The following is a 15,081-nucleotide window of genomic DNA, read 5'->3' as shown; positions in this document are numbered from 1 at the left end:
TTTTTTAGGCCTAATTCTAACAATGCTAATTAAGATACTGTGTATGCATTTTTATAAACTAACTTGTGAAAAAGTGATCTAATAAATACTTTAAATTAAATTGGATAAACACTTATAAATTCTAAAAAAAGAAGAAAAAAATACTAATAATATTTAAATTGGATTTACTCTAATAATATGAACAGAAACGCATGATTTTTATATTAACAGAATATCAAATTAAATAAATTTGCCAACTTCAAAAAGTTACTTTAAAAAAAGAATTCTTATTCAAGTTCTTATGTAAGAATTAAATTTTATTATTGAAGAAAATATGAAGAAGAATATAAGCCGTTCTTCCAGTCAGTAAAAAAAATTGTAGAAGCAAAAAATTTTACGAACTTTATTTGCATTATGAGCAGTAGAATACAAATTTTAAACGATGCTTGTTACTTTATGATTCACAGGTGAGCAGCATTTTACAAACGTCGTTAAGCACATCAAATGGTTTTTGGTTGCTTGCTTTCTTTTGGCTGCTTTCAATTTGTCGAATACAGACGGCCTTGAACTGCAAATATATTTTATATATTCCCATGAAAATTAATTTTTCCGAGAATGAAATTCGATGAATGTGGTGAAAGTGGCGTAACTACGATAGACCAAGGGCACGTAGGGCGTAACGTTAAAGAACCAATTCGTTGCATTTGAAAGAAAATTAAATTCCTAAGGAGCTCTTATTTCCAGAATTTAAAAAAAATTAAACCAGTTTCAGCAAAATGCGTGTAAATTAAAAGCTTTCAGGGGCTCATTGGGAATAAAAACTTAATCGAAACTTATTGGTATTGCTAAAAGCTTATGGTTATTTCATGTGTTTAATAAAATAAATTATAAAAAATAACTGGTATTACATAAATTCAGTTATTTTATTATATTTATTTATTTTTACTTGAAAAAGAAGGAGTAGATTTTTATAATGAATAGAAATCATTTTTGATCTGTATTTCTCTAATACACACTAACTCCTACTTGATTTTTTTTATTGGGGCCTTATTTAAATTATTATTATTAGAATGGAAAAAATTGTCTAAGTTTAATATGTGACTTTCAAATTGATTTAATAAAATTTGTTGTCCTGATATATTTTGAAATATTCTTCTGGCACATTTTAAAACCAAGAGCTGTCTTTACATACTCCGATCATTGTGAAGTTATTTGTACTGTTTAGAACATATCAATTCCAAAATACTTTACATATTATTATTTAGGTTTAATGGAACTTTTAATCTTAAGATTCTCGATATAAAGAGTAAAAAATAATAATAAATGAATAAGGGCCGGATTTTAAAAAAGAAAAATTGAGGGAAGAGCGCAGATTTGGTACTTGCCCTAGACGTCATTTTATCTAGGTACACCTCTAAGTGGAATTCGATTTATTTGTTCTAGTCATACCTTTTAAGAATACCAAAAAAGCCTTTCTTAGATTTGGAAATGATTTATTATTATATTAATTTTTATGGTTAATATTTTGTTAATTAATTTGAGTTGCGAATGGAACTCAGGTTTATATTATTTATTGTCTATGCAACGATAACTGGTTCGTACATTTTTGAAAACGGTAACGTACATTTTTGCGTTAGTCTGTATTTTAAATTGTTAAGAAGTTTACTATAGAAATGTTATTTTTAAATTAACCTACTTGTAAAATCTTTTTAAACGAAATAGGCTGAAAGAATTTTTTTTCCCAAAATATTATTATTGAATGTTAGGAAAATTTTTATGATTTTTTGAAATGAAATGTTCATCTTTTTTTTTTTTTTTTAGGATTTTACTTTTTAAAAAAAGTTGTAACAAATCAGTAAAATGTTCATTAAAAATATTTTTTTTAGAAATGTGTTATAATTTTTTTAAATAAATAAAATAGAAAAAAAAAAGAAGAAAAAAAGATTGATTTCGAATTCCTTACATTACTTCGAAAATAAATCAATGGGGAAAAAATTTAAGAAATGACGACACTTTGCTTTCAAAATCTGGCTAATTGGTGATTATTCCACTTCAAAATTGCTTAGGCGTTTGAGAAGATAAATTAAGATCTTAGACAAAGCAAGAAATGAAACAATGGAATACTTTGGGTTTAGCCTCTTAAGCGAAATGTAATGATTCTATAAATAGAAAATTGATCATTAATGGATTAAAGCCCAAGATTTAAATTAGTGATATAATATCTACAGTGGTGTAAGTCATATTTTCTTTGTTTTCCAGAAGTTAAAGTAATATATTAATTGTAATTTAAATATTGCAATGTCATCAATTTAGAAGTCTTTTAGATCCAAATTTAATATGGGATTGAATAGAATTTGAACATTAATTAGAATTTTAAGCTTATTATTATTATTATTATTATTATTTTGAAAAGTGATTTACACAGTTGTAACTTCAACTTGCCAAAATGAAAGAATGGAAAAATTATTCAGAAATAATATCTCATCAATTTATTTTACAGTATATGGAAATAATAAAAATCAGTTCTGCAAAAAATAAAAATTATTTTCACACATTTTTATTTAACTTTGTTTCATTTTAGCAAATACGTAATTTTGTATTAGATTTTTTCCCTTATTTCCGGAGTTGACAGAGCGTTAAAATTTTATACACTTGTGTATTCTTGATGAAAATAAATTATTTTACTGTTTTTAGAACTTAATTAACAGTTAATCAAATCATTTAATTAAATTTTTCTTTCATAAAAAATGAATATAAAATTGAAAAGAAAAAGTTGATTTCAAAATTCCATTGCACTCATAATTTTTAATTCTAAAGAAAGGACTAAAAAGTAAATTTTTTAGAAGAAATTTTCGCTCGAAAGCCGATTACTATTATAAAGAAAAATCGGCCTCATTAACGAATTCATTAATCTGCCTCATTAATCCTCATTAAAGAACAAAAAAAAAGGTTTTTTTTAATGGTTCCTACATGTACATATAAGTAGGAAAATGAAACACTCATTATTGCTATTGAGGAAAAAAAGTATTAAATGTGGTTATTTTAATGAAAAACATAGATTTAGATAAACCATTATGAAAGAAGATGTAGAATTAGTTTTTATTGTTTGCGCTACCACAATATTAAGCCACAAAACCTGATTTTATATCTATGCATTTTTTTGGGCTTAGTACCCATAGTTTAAAAAACCGTGATCTCTCCAAAAAAATTTGATGAAAAACGTTATCGAAGCCACCATTTTGAATGGCAAATTCCGAGCCGAAATTTTTTGCTGCCACGAATTTCAATGATTCTCACAGACGTGCCAATCGAATTCAAACGCGTTCAATTTCCTATTAGATTCGCATTCGCAGTGACAATCAATAAGTCGCAAGGAAAAACGATGTCTGTTTGCGGCTTAGATTTGGGCACACCATGTTTTTCACACGTGGCATGTTCTGGCGTGGGCAATCTATCGAGTTTATTTGTGTTGTCTAACGACGGACTGACAAAAAATAACGTATACTCAATTGCTCTTCGTAATATTGATTTTCTTTATTTCATTTTTATACTTTAGGATAAAAAATAAATTACTTTTTTCACTTTACGTTTAACTTTTAAGAGATCAAACAATGTATATGTTCGTTACGTTAATGAAATACATTGCATTGAGAAAATGAATGGTTGGTATTTTTTATTTTTATCGGCGATCATCGTCTACAGCGCTCCATTCCTCTTTCTTTCATAGATCCCATCCCCACATACTTACAATGCATTCGTTAATAACCAAAATATTCAATAGAAATAATTTATAAGGCAGAACAACGTTTGCCGGGTCAGCTAGTCTTTTTATAGTTTCCTTGACAGGGCAAAGAAGCTTCTAGGAAGTTGTCGTAATTTCATTCCTAATCGATATATCGCCAAAATTCTAGTAGTCTCAGCAGCTTTATTTTTTATCGTCAAGCACCAGGTCATTGATCTGGCATTTTTTCAGCATCCGATAGAGCTATCAGTGAAATTATCATTTTTTACCATGAAAGTGACTGTGCGGAGAAGCAATATTAAAAATTCGTAAAAAAATATTTGCTAAAAACAATATTTCCTTTCTTTTTAATTCACTTTTTGTTTTGACTGATACTTTTTTTTTTATTGAAATTAGACTGCAAACCGAAATGTAAACAAATGATACGGAACTTAACCTAAATTCCTTAAATTATTATTCCGCAAACAAACGTTTTGGCGAACTTTTTGATTTGGCGAACCTTTTGAATGATTTCTGTTCCTGTAAAACTGTAATCTATTTTATTAATGTTCTCATTTGCGAAAATTTCCGATTTTACGAGCCGTTATCGTTAGCAGTCTTTGTAAAGCGTGCAAAATATTTACCAATGAACAGATGCAATTCCTTGCAACAGTTTCGCGCATGTTTGTTTCTCCATGTGTGAAAATACGTTTTCGCATATTAGTTTCTTAGATATGAACAACGAATTATAAAACTCAGGCAGAATTTTGATTCCAACTCAACTGTCTCAGGATTAATTTCAAAGAAATATAAACAGCATGTTTTATTTGGAAGAGTAAAATTTTTCTAACATCCAGAAAACTATCGAAGAATGAAATTGCAATACAATTTCCTATAATTCAGAATATTAAAGTGATGCATATTCACTCATGTGTTTTCAAACAATTTTAGTTACAAAACAAGATATATGCTTCATCGAGGGAAGAATTAAACGGAGCGCAAGTACTCAATGGTTCTCAATCTCCAAAACCTAGTTAATATTTAATTTTAATCCTTATTGAAATTAACATTATTAAGGGTACTTAAATGAAATAAATTTTGAAATTTGAAAGATAACTGATTTATTGGTCATATATTAAAATTCAAATATTCGGCCTTATCAGTCTTCTAGAAGTCTGTTTAATTACGCAATCGTGTCTGTCGCTCTGTGTCCAAACGCGATAGCCCAAGAACATTTTAAGCAAGATGGATGAAATTTGGTATAGACATTATGCTGCATTATTAGATTTCTATCAAATTTTGAATGAAATCTAGTCATTGGAAGTTTGTCTGTCTGTCCAAGTTAACATGGTAACTTCAAAACATAAAAAGCTAAATCAATAAAATTTGGCACACAGTTTTAGAATCAAAATTGCAGATTTGTATTCAATTTGAACTAAATCCATCAAAAGGTTGACCGTCTATCGGTCTATACGTTTACATATATGGAAATACGATTTCCAAAAAAACATAGAGAGTTAGGTAAATGAAATTTGGTATGTGACCTTGTTACTAAAATTACAGCTCAGAGTAAAATTTTGGTTTTAATCGGTTGAAAAAAAGAAAGGATTTCCAAAATGCATAATCAATTTTCTCCTTTATGCTACGAAGCACAAAACGCTCATATATAAGACTCTAAAAATAAATTCTGAGCATTCGTGGCATTCATCGTCTTACTTAAAGTTCACAGTTTTCAAGCGGGGAGGAGGGGGACTACACATTTATAATGAAGTATGCAAGAAAGTTCCGGAGAAAGTTTTATCATTTATCAAAATCTAAAATTTTAAGAAAAGTTCTTACTTTTCGTTATTTTATTTGAAAAGGTAGCATTTGTTAAATAATAGTACATCACCGTATCTAAGACTTCGGTACCAAAACGAATAATGGAACATTTTATGTTTAAACATAGACGATGGTAACAAAAAATTATCAAAAGAACATTTTTTTTAATTTAACTTTTCCCGAAAAGCAAAAAAAAAAAAAAAAAAAAAACACTTTTATAATTTTTTTTATATTTAAATATATGGAAAAAAACCATCGATATTCCAAACTATTTCATAATCCGTTTCATATCTTAATAAATGTGTATAAATGCATAAAAATATAAAATGAGTATATTAATTTGTTCAAAATAAATAAACTTTTAAAAATTAACTATAATATATTAGATGACATTTCAAATTAATTAACAGAAAATATTAAAATTATTTGCTTTTTTTCTTCTTCCAAACGATTTGAAAAGTTGAAAATTTCCACAAATATTTACTTTAACGTAAATCTCCACACCAATCCATTAAAATCATATAATAACAAATAAACAATCTTAAAACATAAAATAATAAAATTTATTTATTATTTTATGTAATCAACAAACAAACAACAAAATAGCAAATATATGAACAATCAAATCACATTAATAAAGAAACAACTTTTTTTTTTTTTATCATCGTATACGTGGTTATAGTTCATTTTTCGCAGAAAACCTAAGTGCAGAAGTCAAAAGTTTAAAAATATCGGTAATCAGAATATTTCATAATAACCGAAATCGAAAATAGCTCTCATTTTTAGCGAGACCTAAAACAGGTTTGTCATTATCTACAATATTATCATCACGGGTATTTTCCCATCATTTACAGTTTCAAGGTTCTCATGACATTAAGATAAGATTACTGATTATGCATGAAAGTAAAAACAAAAAAAAAAAAGGATATAAAACCATTTCAGTAGGGAGGGGTGGTTGGGGAGTGTGGAAGAAACAAAAAATAGATCGCTTATTTCATTTGTTTTGAACGGGCTGCCATCTATCAGGAGAAGTTATTGATACATTTATTTCAAATTTATTATTTTCGTAATTTAAATTTAATAATTTTGCTTATTTTATACACTTTAAATTAATTCATTATTAGTTAGTAATATATAATTCGTCTGCTACAATTTAAATGGCCTTAAATTAGAAATATAAAAATATATATATTTGAATATTTTATCTCCTTTTATTATTCATTTAAAAAAATTATCTTGAATATTATTAAATTTAATATTTATACAACTTCAAAAAAATAGCATAATGATAAATTCTTATTACTCCAATTCATATAAAACGATTATTTTTAAATTCAAGTAAAATTTTCACATGAAAAATTAAAGAATGGGATTGTATTTTATAATTTATACTGTAGATGGCAGCACATATTGCATATTCATTTGTGATGAAAAAAGTGTTGCTTCAAAAACGATTTTACACCAATGTATGGGAAAAAGTGTTTCGCTAATGTTTTTATAATTTTGAGATCACTTAAAAACCTAAAGTATTTTCTATTTTTGTTATTTTCAAGATAAATATTTTTCTATTCTATTCTATATCATCGTTCTCATTTCATTTCAAAGTGAAATTGTAAAGTTAGCTTTCGAGAAATTGCATTTTTTATTAAATTGATCTGATATCACTTTATGTACATACTGAAATAGCTATCGGCATAGGAGTATGGGGCGATGAAATGAATTTTTATGAGGTGTTTTTTTTTAACACTAAGATTAAGAGTATATATAATGCCGATCATATGATTAAATGCCTTATGCGTTTCTTTAAATAAGAGAAAATTTTTGTACAAATGTAAGCAGTATTAGATATTTGCGACTCAAGGGTTATTTTACATTCCATCTTCTTGTTTATCAATACTTTTTTAAAAATAAAAGTAAATCTTAAAATGAAAAAATGTATTTCAATCATAATTTACAACCGATGCTCGAGGTAGCGTGGCCGAGTGGTCTAAGGCGCTGGTTTTAGGCACCAGTCTTTCGAGGCGTGGGTTCGAATCCCACCGCTGCCAAGTGCTTGTTTTTAGCATTATGAATCAAAGGGTTGTTGTGTAACCAACAAAAGGTTGGCGGTGTTGTAAATTACTTGAAATGAAATTAATGGAAAGAATAATTAGTTGTTCCTTTTTTATTTTTTAAAATACGTGGGAAATCTGAATAAGTATATTTCTATTCAAACATTAATGGATAGAGTCAATAAGTAAAAAATACATGCATTTTAACAAAGTTACTAAATTAAAAAAATTAAATTATCAACATGATGATTATATTAAAAATGCCTTGAAATTTCTACCTAAATTGACCAATTTATTAAAAAAGTAGTATCATTTTGCAAAGCGCCGTTAAATGTCTAATTAATCACTGTTGTTTTGAAAATACACACTTTTAGTATTATTTAGTAGTCTGTAAACACGACACTACAAAAATGTTTTGAGCTAAACGGATAAAATTTATCTTATATGTATTAACACCAGATTTACGAATAAAATCCATAAACAGATATTTTATTTGTCTATTTATATAAGTGCAAGGGAACACGATAGCTATATTGATCAAATTTGCTGCACAATTTTAATATCCAAAATCAAAATTTACATCAAATCGAGGAATTTATCGTCTGTAGCTTTATAAGTTTCCATGCAAGTAGACGCGATAGTTCAAAAACTTAATGACTTATGTAAATGAAATTTGTTGTATTATTTTGTTACTAAAATTGTAATTTTCTGTCAAATTGTTGTTTTAAAAGGCCAACAAAAAGACATCGAAAACGGATTCTCAGTATTTTCTTTTTCTCTAGAATACTTAGTACAAAACACTCAAGTGCGGGAATCTAAAAATAAAAACTTGAGCATTCGCGACGTTCTTGCCTAACCTAAAATTCAGAATTTTTATGCGACAATAGATGAAGGGGGGGGGGGTTAGAAATTATCCGAGAAAGTTTAGAGAGAGATCAGTCTCGTTGGTTAGGAATGAAATATTGATCTGATAAATTAAGCATTTTATATGCATATCAGATGTTTAGAGTTATAAACAATTTCAAGCTGTTATATCATTGTTGTTCAGGATGAAAATATTTTCATGTCGTGTAATAATAATCTTAAAAGAAATAATTATTCATAATAATTATTTCTTTAATATTCAGAAATCTTCACTGAAATCTTGCATTTGATTTTTTTTTCTCAGATATGAAGATGCAAGGTTACTAGATAGGTAAATAGGTTCTCGCTTGCCTGGAGTATACAATAATGTAATGGGGGGGGGGGTAGTTGTGTTGAACATATTTCTGATGGCGGGACATCTCCATTTACCAAAATTGATTCATGCATGGGCCGATGAAGGCTATTTTATAACTGAGCATAGTATCCATGTTATTATTGCGGTAACCGATTATTCAGTTTTCGTGTACCTAGGCTGGTCAATTCCTTATTGATTTTGTTTCTGTATTTTTGAATAAAAATTTGAAGTACTATAATATCACAAAAATTGTAGTTTTACCTATCTAAATTAACTTTTCAAGGCTTTGTAGTGTAAACTTCATAAGGGAGAAAATAATTTATATTTGTAAAATAATTTTATATTTGTAAAAGACGGAATATCAGAGTGCAAGCAAATAAATTCATTCATTCATAATGTGCGCGTGTGTGTTTTGCATGCTTTCTAGAAAACTACCTGTTTTTTAAGCTTCAAAATATACGGCAACGGCAACGTCGTGATGTTTCGGAGTTCCGCGATGTGACAAGGTGGTCACGAGCACCTCCAGATCATAATTTGGAATAGATACTTTAATTTGTTAGTTTAGGGAAAAGTTAAATTTAATTGAACTAGTTTGGACGAGCGCAATAAAGCTCTAACGTCATGGAATTTGGTATTTAATTCATATTATTATTATTTTTGATACAATTAATTAATTTAAAAATAATATTTATATTATTTATGGGGTAAAATAGAACTTTAGTGGAATTACGTTGCACGTGCCTTAACTATTGGGGCTTTTTTGGAACTAAACTTTCTGAAGGAAAAATTTCAAGGAATTTCACGCGTGTAGCTCATCGTAGCTATCTGAGGCCAAAACAAATAATTTTGATAAATTTAATCCACCAGATTGGTAACAGAGTTAATTAATCTGGTGGATTAAATTTATCCATCGGCTTGTTTATTCTTTCAACATAATAACGTATCTTACAAACATTGCCAGATTCCAGAAGGTTTACAATTGATCATGAACTATTATACAAAAAATAAACGAAATAATATTAACAATATATGTTTATCAAAGAAAAAATCGTTTGCTTTTACTTTTTAATAATATTTTAACAAAATAAAAATGGTAGCAGTTATAAAATGTTTGAAAAGGAATCGTTTGCTAAATGTCTATTAACAGATTTAGATTATGATATTTACCGAACAGTGTGTGTATTTTGATGCAAGAAATATTTTAATACAAAAAATCGTAATGTGAAAAATAATCTTATCGTCTGCAACATTTTCATTTTAAATTTAAATGGAAATATCAATTATTCCAAATGATTTGCTCTAAATAAATTTTAGAAACTGATGAAAATGAAATTTTTCCTAGAGTTATTAATAATTTTTAAGGTAAGGTATAAAATTTAATTAAACTGAGAGAAGGACAACTCGGATGTAAATAAATAAAATGATTTAAAATATTATCATTCAATAGCAGATAAAATAATCTTTTCAATGTGGGAAAACATTAATTAATGAAAAATTATCTATTTATTTGTCACGAAATCTTCCCACAAAAATTGTATGCGTAACAAAAATTTAGAGAAAATATTAGTGCATGGTTTTTGAATGTTCTCATAAAGGACGCATATCACAAAAAGATATAAAACTGAAATTCTGTATTTTATGTATGGATCTTAATATGTAAAACTGATGTAATAGATAAATTTCACTAGTTATCTTTCCTAACACTAGATGTCGCCGTAATATAAAGTTGCCGATATTTAACTTTAGTGTGGAAATAAAAGTATAGTGGAATTTTTTGAAATACCTAAATTGATCTTTTTTTAATTTCTGGATTTAAAAAACCAAATCCAATTTAATTTACCAAACGCTTTTGTAATTTTAGACAAATTTTCCACGAACGTACTTTTTAAGGATAGCTTTTAGAGTTTATTTGCGATTCCAGATGGATAAATAAATGAATTCGTTGATTTTTTTTAACAGACGTTTTCTTCTATTAAATTTAAAATTTATTAGTTATTAAAGTTTGTTGTTATTGCTGCATTTTATATCAATAATTTAGAATTAAAGCTAAGGAATTAAGCTATCCAAGGAAGTAATTTATAATTGAAACTTCTGAACTTATTAAATTGCCATTTTTGAAAAAGATAAACCAGCAGATTCCAACAAATGAATACTATAAAAAAAAATGTGATGAAATTTTTTTGATAAAACAATTAATTTCAAAATTAGAAATGAAATCCAGTAAATCCAGATCTCTTTTTTTTTTTTAAATAATTTTTTCTTTTTCTTTTTTAAAAATTTTGCATGTTAGTATGACGTTTTTATATATTTTATTTTTAGTAATTTCTACGAGGGAAATTTTAATACCTCTTGAAATATAATCTTTTAATTATAATATTGTATATTTAAATAAGATTCATCTATTTGTAAGTTATTTATGATCAAAATGTACTTTACAAATGGAAAATATGGCACAAGATTTTCAGAAATTTTAAAAATATTTTTCCATTATCTCTAATTATTTAAAATACAAAGAAGGTTTAAAATTCATTTGTAATTCAAACATAAGTCTTGACAGTAGAATCTTGGTACATAATTTAATATTATTCTTACGTATACAAGCACACACACACACGTTAAATAGATTAACTTATATAATGTTAGGGGTGTTTTTTTTTTTTTTTTTGCCTTATTTATTAATATCAAACCTTTAATTATATGATTTATTCAATCCAATTTTCAATACATCTAATTATTTTAATTGTATATATATATCATAAAAATTTATTTTGCATACAGAAAAAATCAATTTTAAATAGAGAATTTCAGTCTTTTAGAGAAGTAATTATATGTCAAAAATAAAGCAATGAGCAAGTTTATTCCTTTAGGTAAGATAAAAAGAACAATCTGGCAGCGGTGGGATTCGAACCCACGCCTCGAAAGACTGGTGCCTAAAACCAGCGCCTTAGACCACTCGGCCACGCTACCTCGGGCTGAAAGGAGTAAATTAGCCAGAGCTAAAATGGCGTTTTTCTTGCCTCAAGGTTTTTACTTTTAAAATTTTTTTTCCTCTTTGAAATCTTTAAAAGAGACATTTAGAGTTATTTGGACTTAAATTCTCTGAAAAATGCAAATTTGTTAAAATGTTTCTTGTTTAAAATTGATTGAATAATTTCACAATTTTAATGGAAGTTATTTTAATTCAGCATAATATTATTTGTATAATGCAGGGAATGGTTTTTAATTTCTTGTTATACTGAAATAAAACATTATTTTATTTTGACTAGGGTAGTGAGATTAAAAGATATCGCTCAGCATAAATATTAGAGTGAAAAAATTTCTTGGTCGATAATTTTAATTAAAATTGTTTAAATAAAGAGTTTTGAAAAAAAAATTATTTTCACTTAACATTGTTGTAACTGTCACAAGAAAAAAATATATAAAAAAATCATAAAAATTGATTTTGAAATAAGAATTCTTTGTATATAATTAAAAATGAAATGAATTTCGGATAGATTTAATTATATAAATTGTAATACGCGGATTGTAGCTTTTACATTCCTTAATTTTTTTTTACCCACCAATAGATTATGACACAAAAAATTCGAATTTATTTGTTTAAATTGCTGCAGATGAAATAAGAAAAACAAAATTCATATTAAAAATATTATGTTTTTAAATATATGTACACTGTTATTAAGTATAATTAAAATTGCTTTTATTCATTTTTTATATTAGAAGTTCCGATATTAAGAATGATATTGTAAATTGTGCACATTGACATTCGAGAATCAAAATATGACATTTTCCTAATTTATTTATGTCTATTTTTGTTTAGTAAAGATAGAAAGTTGGAATATTGATATTTATAAGTTTGTTATAAATTAAATTCGCAATCAGATATGCATTCATATTTAGCATCAAATTAATTTACATAACTCCTTAAATGATTTCAGGCATATACACTGTATATTATACAGTATTCGAAACAAATTTCCTAGAAAAATATTTGTTATTTGCATTACAAACATTTTTTTCCCCGTTTAATTATAAACATTAGCAGACGATAAATTATGTTAATGAACATTTTACTGCAATAGGAAATAAGAGGAAAAAAAAAGGAAACATTAGCATTATTTTTATTTTTGAAATAGATTGCAGCTGAATAGAAAGAGTATTTTAAAAATTTCAGTAGCATTTCCAATCCAGTGTAAAAACTAAGAAAGCATTTTTTCTAAACGGTTTTATGCAACGGAAACCTTTTTATTCGTTAGCTGTTTTTTTACAACCTAAATTTGAACCGTTGCCAGGTGATTCAGATAATTATTCGCTTCCAGAATACAACGAGAAAAATGAGCAGACTGACAGCTTTACCTTGATGCTTATCATGTTAATTTATTCCGCTACAAATTGGAGAGATGTGCTGCATTGAAGAATGCTAACACTGTACAACACACATCAAATGCCTCTCAGTTTAATGTGCTGAAATTTAGATTGTATTATTTTTTTTTAGACTGTATTTTTTTAGGTCTATTATCCTTAATATGAGTCCATTTGAGACTGTGAATGAAATTGGATTTCACATGTCAAGGAAAATAAAATATTTTAAGAACTTTACGGTGGCATAGGTGCTATTTTAAGCACTATTACAATTTCCGGTGCCAAAGTTCTTGGAATTCATTTGTTCAATTCTGTGGTATGGAAAATCAAATTGACAAAATATTTTTTTTTTTTTGGAGTGGTAAAGTGATTCGAAGTGGATTACAACATTCGATTATATAAATTTCCTTCTATAATATTCTAGAAATATTTAATTTCAAAAAATTAATTATTTTTAGATCTAGTTGATTTTTTTAACCTCCTTTCTATTCCATTTTTTTTTCTTGTGAAAATATCACTATCGCATAAAATATGTCATAAAACGAAACAAATATAATATCAGAAACGAATATTGAAAAATTTTAATTCCACAAACAATGGTTTATATAAAATAGTAACAAAACAGAAATGTAGAATTTTGTACATTTTAAAATAAATGAAAAGTAGTTGATATTTGCAGCACATAAAATAAAAGTTATTTTTCTCTAATACACATAGAAATTATTAACTTCGAAATGATAAACAATCGCAAAACGTAATTATCAAATTACATGAATCATATTTTCTAACTGTAATAATCGGAAAACTGCGAATGCCATATAAAGAATAGAATAAGAATACAACTTCCATCCTGGATTTTTAAATTTAGACTATGATTTGTTTTTCTATTTTATTACAAATAAAAAATGCTTCGAAATTTAGACATTAGTTAAAAATTTTTCAATGGACATAGTGCAAGAGACATTTGCTGATACGTGCACAAAAAATGAATCGATGCCTTCAATTTTTAATGATTGATAATAATTATACAAATTATACAAAAAAAAAATCTGCTCGAAAAATTATTTTTATTTTTATAAAATTTTGTGAAAAGTTTATGAAAAGAAAATAGGTTTCATGCAGATCTTGCAAATTATGGTAAAAAGAAGTAAATCATAGTAATATTACGTAAAATATGTATGGTAAACAATGATGAAATACTAAGCAAACTTTAAATGCAGTTGCTTACCATGATGAATCAAAAATATACATTTATTACTGCTGTACTATTGTTGTATCTTAAAGCGTTTTGTATTCCACAAAACCTGCTATGAAGATACATCCAGTGAATAAAACGGCTTACAAGCAAAAAGTGAAGGTTAAAAAAATACCACAGGCTACGTAGTCGGTAGGATTCGAACCTACGCGGGAAGATCCCAATGGATTTCTAGTCCATCGCCTTAACCACTCGGCCACGACTACTCCCACAACTACGTCGATTAAGAAGTTGTAACTTAAATTTTTTAGATTAAATAAATTGATTTATTCCTAAAAAATATTATTTTTTAAAAATGGTTCCGAAATATTCATAGGATTACCTTTACTTATCAAAAAGATGAATGCGTGTTTGCGTTCTATAGACTATATCGCCTAACCTAGATTTACCAATCTCGGCACAATCATATTTTGGTGGGTGGAATGTGCACTTCAAAGCAATTTTCTTACTTTTTTTTTTTTTAAATTTTAACAAGAATTTTTATTAAAAATTGAGCAAAATTGGGTTGTTTTTCCGTGATGATTTCCGAGAATATTACAGTACAAAATAATAATTTTTACATCAGCTAAAAATTCAAAAATTAACTTTTTAATGATTTCAATTTTTTGCTATTAAATATTTTTTTTTTTTACATTTAATCAATTTTCTTAAAAAAATATTTAAGCATACTTAACAT

At 26.7% G+C, this 15,081-nt stretch overlaps 3 non-coding genes across 3 annotated transcripts; 1 reads left to right on the top strand and 2 right to left on the bottom strand.

Moving 5' to 3' along the window:
- Nucleotides 1-7,489: 7,489 nt before the first annotated feature.
- Trnal-uag (transfer RNA leucine (anticodon UAG)) lies at nt 7,490-7,569 on the top strand. Its single transcript has one exon. It is a non-coding gene; the product is annotated as a tRNA-Leu (tRNA).
- Nucleotides 7,570-11,678: 4,109 nt separating this feature from the next.
- Trnal-uag (transfer RNA leucine (anticodon UAG)) lies at nt 11,679-11,758 on the bottom strand. Its single transcript has one exon. It is a non-coding gene; the product is annotated as a tRNA-Leu (tRNA).
- Nucleotides 11,759-14,529: 2,771 nt separating this feature from the next.
- Nucleotides 14,530-14,611, bottom strand: Trnas-aga (transfer RNA serine (anticodon AGA)). Its single transcript has one exon. It is a non-coding gene; the product is annotated as a tRNA-Ser (tRNA).
- Nucleotides 14,612-15,081: the final 470 nt, after the last annotated feature.

This window comes from Argiope bruennichi, chromosome 10 (genome assembly GCF_947563725.1).
Source record: "Argiope bruennichi chromosome 10, qqArgBrue1.1, whole genome shotgun sequence".
NCBI classification, from domain to species: domain Eukaryota; kingdom Metazoa; phylum Arthropoda; class Arachnida; order Araneae; family Araneidae; genus Argiope; species Argiope bruennichi.
The sequence above is the reverse complement of the archived record's forward strand: the minus strand, read 5'-3'. Positions and strand labels throughout refer to the sequence as shown.